At 38.3% G+C, this 3971-nt stretch overlaps 1 annotated feature.

The window, feature by feature from the left end:
- Positions 1 to 1553: 1553 nt before the first annotated feature.
- Positions 1554 to 1624, reverse strand: a tRNA (tRNA-Gly).
- Positions 1625 to 3971: the final 2347 nt, after the last annotated feature.

Consider the following 3971-nt stretch of genomic DNA (forward strand, 5'->3'; position numbering starts at 1 on the left):
AAGAAACGCTAAACGGTACTTTTAAGTATCTACTATAGCTATAAATAGAGTATTACGTAGTGTATTGCGAGAGGGCTACTTCTAGTAAGTACTAAAGGAAGTTAGGCAGCGATATTATAGAGTAATATTAATAGAAAAAATTAGAGCTATAAGGCATCTAAAAAAATAGTTAGGGAAGATTATAGTATAAAAATCGAGTATACGTAATGCTAGGTAATAGAACGACATTAGTGACAGAGATTTACGGATCGAAGTTCGGAGGATATATAAGTATCGTAAAGACTATAGAAAAAATTAAATAATACTTTAATTAATTAAGGATTAAGGACGACGTTAAAGAAATTATTTAATTATACTATACGTATAAAAAAACGAGGGTTACGAAGTATAAGCCTTATAGATTTCTAGAGTTATTATTAATAGTAAAACGACTATAAAGTTTAATTACGATAAATTTTATTACTAAATTACTAAAGTTTAAAAATATAGTAATTAGCGTTAAGTATAATAATATATTAACGGTAATCGATAAGCTTACTAAATAAGTATACTTCTTATTATATAAAGAAACCTAATCGGTAAAGTAATTAATAAATATAGTACTATAATATATTATATTAATATATATATAATTAAAAGAATTTATTACGGACCGCGATACTAAATTTATATTAAAGTTTTAAAGAGCGTTAATAACGAGGCTCGGGGTAATAAGTAAAGCGTCTTTAGCTTATTACCCTTAGACGGACAGTTAAACGGAACGGCTTAATTAAATTATAAAATAATATTTACGGAATTATATTAATTTCGAGTAAAATAATTAGGTTAAACTTTTACTTATAGTATAATTAATATATAATATATTATTAATTAAAACGACTAAAGTTATACCGTTCTTTGTAAATTTTAAATATAAAATAAACCTACGGTAGGGACCTAGCGTTAAAGTACCTAAGGCTAGGGTTAAAGTAAATAAACTATATATACTCTACGGTAAGCTTAAGTAAAAACTGGAATTTATAAAGAAAAGGATACGGAAATACTATAATACTAAAAGACTTAAGGAACCTCGCTTTAAAGGGGGAAATATAATATTCCTTTCTATACGTAATTTACGTATTAAAAGACTTAGTAAGAAGCTAGACTATAGGAAAGTAGGCCCGTTTAAAGTTAAAAAGAAAATATCGGAGACGGTATTCGAACTAAAGTTACCTAGTACGATACGTCTACGGTTATATACTTTTCACATTTCACTTCTGGAACCCGCACCACCAGCGAATAAGGCTAATATACAGGTAGTAGCGGAGGATAAAGAAAAAGAGTACGATATAGAAGAAATACTAGATTTACGGTTTAACAGAGGTTAATTAAAGTATTTAATTAGTTAATTAAGATATCCAGCCACAAATAACTCGTAGGAACCAGAAGCATATCTTAACTACCTAGATAAGCAAAAAGCATTCCACCGGTAATACCCGGACCGACCAAAACCTAAGTAATAAAAAGATCTGTGCCTAAGCCACGGAGAGGTATCCATGAACTTAGATACAAAAGAACCTCGGCAGGAATCGAACCTGCGCCTTCGACGTGGTAGCCGACGTACTACACACTACACTACAAAGTTAGAAAGTATGAAGGGGACTAAATATAAGTAGTACCACGCGCCTCAACCACCCTAGGGAGGGGAAGGCGCGCCGACGGCAACATCTTGGGCGGCCAGGAAGGAAGGACCGGCCACGCCCGGATCCAGGGAGAAGTTAGGTGACCAGTCGAAGCCTGAGGCAGGACCTAGGAAAGAGAAGTCGGAAGGCAGGGTATTGGAAGACTCTGCCGTGGGACGGCCCCGGGGATCTGGAGAGGCGGGGGCCGGAGGAGGAGGAGGAGGAGCGTCGCCAGGCGGCGAGACAGACTGTGCGGCCAGCGCAGCTTCCTCCTGCTCAACACGCTCCAGCTCTTCCACACTGTTAAGGCTACGGGAGACGGCCGCAGCCATCCGCTCAAACCACATTCGTTTCTATAAGCGTAGGCGGTTAATTTTCTAATCCAAGGCCGCGCGTTGGGGACTCGGCCTCTACCATCTCCGTCTCTAACTAATCGTGTTGGGAGATGACCTTACGGAAGCTGCTGGACGGACAACCCACGAGCGTGCGCCAAAGGGGATTTAGTTATACTGGTATATAGGAAGCGCAACGATCGGGAGAACCGGAAGGGGGGAAATCTTGCAGGAGAAGCCACGCCTCTCGTAAAAGGAACAAATACGCTTTATAATAATGGCAAACCGTAAGATAGTAGCAAGTAGCTCGTCACGATCCGCGGTTTTCGAGTGCAAAGGTTTAATACCGGGTCGCGCCTTACTTACGCGGTTAAACATAATAAAGCATAATAAATAGGGGAAAAAGGGGAGAACTTACAAGCGTTGGTAGACGTAGGAGAGTAGGCTAGGCCGACGGGACTTCGGCCTAGGAGGGGGAGCGTCGTGTCACGGCTTGACACTTTAATAGGGCGCGGGGCGCACCACGGGCCAATCATTAGTACAGGAACGAAGACCAATTAGAGCAGGATCATTAGGATCGAGGATCGATCCAGAAGAGTTAATCCCAAAAGGGATAGTATCGATAGGATCGATGGTCGAGTCAATCGATCCAGGACAGTATTAGGCTTAGTACAGGGTCTATATATACGGAGGAACTGGCTGGTGTAGATAGATAGTTCCGTAGTATACAATTTAAGCTTATATTTACGGTATTTAGTATTTACATTGAGACATCTTATTGTACACTATTTAGCTGCACCGAACTAATTGTTAGAAGTTACCTTCAACCAGTATCCCTTTCAGAGGTTCTGTACAGGGGTTCGTCACAATGTATAATTATTTAATCGAGGACTTAATACGTATATATATTAATTATATTAATAAGTTCGAGTTCCTCTATACTTTCCGGGAGGGTTTTTTCGCCTCTAAATAAAGAAGAATATATAGGGTAGCTTTACGGGTACTAGCCTTACGCCGTACAATCTAAAAAGGGTATTTTTTAAACTAAATATAAAGCTTTATACGTTAATACCCCCGACCTTACGGCCCGGCACTCTATAACTTTAGGTATTTTAGATATTATAAAACCCCCGAGAAACTAATTTATAGTCTACGCTTATTAAAACTCGAATTATTAATTATTAAAATAGCTTCACAACTTTAATACTAGTTACTATGGACTAGCTTACTAAGGGTATAATGGCTATAATATATAAGGTGACTCTCCTTCGGTTAGAGGTCTCTTCGCTCTGTAAAGCTAACGAGGTATTAAGTAAGCGCCGGAGAGCCAAAAAAATATGGGTGTAGCACGAAGGATTATTTACTGTGTAAGATGTAAAGGATATACCTGACTAGAAGGCCGTGGGTGAGGAGGCAGCGCAAGAAACGCAGCAGGATGGCGGTAGTGCAAGGGGGGCTCGTACGAAGATTCGGTGCTGTGGTGTGTGCGGCAAGCCTGGCCATACTGCACGTACGTGCCAGGAGGCTGTAGAATCGTCTGATTTATCTATTTCCGATGGAATTATCGTGGTTTCTTAGTATTGTGGTTGTATAATTGAGGGTAGTTATTGTAGGGTAACGGAGAGTGCGCGACTCGCTTATAATGTACGTTAAGGTTTATTAGGTTTGAGTTAATATTATATTTTCAATCATTAAAGTGTATATATATATATATCAAGGAGGTTTTATACGTAATTTACGTACTTTCCAAAATGTCTTTACCCTATCTTACCTATACCCTACTTATCCTATAACCCTTCTTACTTTTGTTATTAGCTATACCCCTATCCCTACTCTCTCCTCTTCAGCTTTAATCTCTACTTTTCAATAACTCTGATTTGGTATCCTACTTAAAACCGTGTAAAATTACATTTTTCAAAAAGCTCTATATTATACTATTATTCATTTCTTTCCATAAAAATCTTTATACAAACTCTTT

The sequence above is a fragment of the Podospora anserina genome, chromosome 2 (genome assembly GCF_000226545.1).
Source record: "Podospora anserina S mat+ genomic DNA chromosome 2, supercontig 2".
Lineage (NCBI taxonomy): Eukaryota > Fungi > Ascomycota > Sordariomycetes > Sordariales > Podosporaceae > Podospora > Podospora anserina.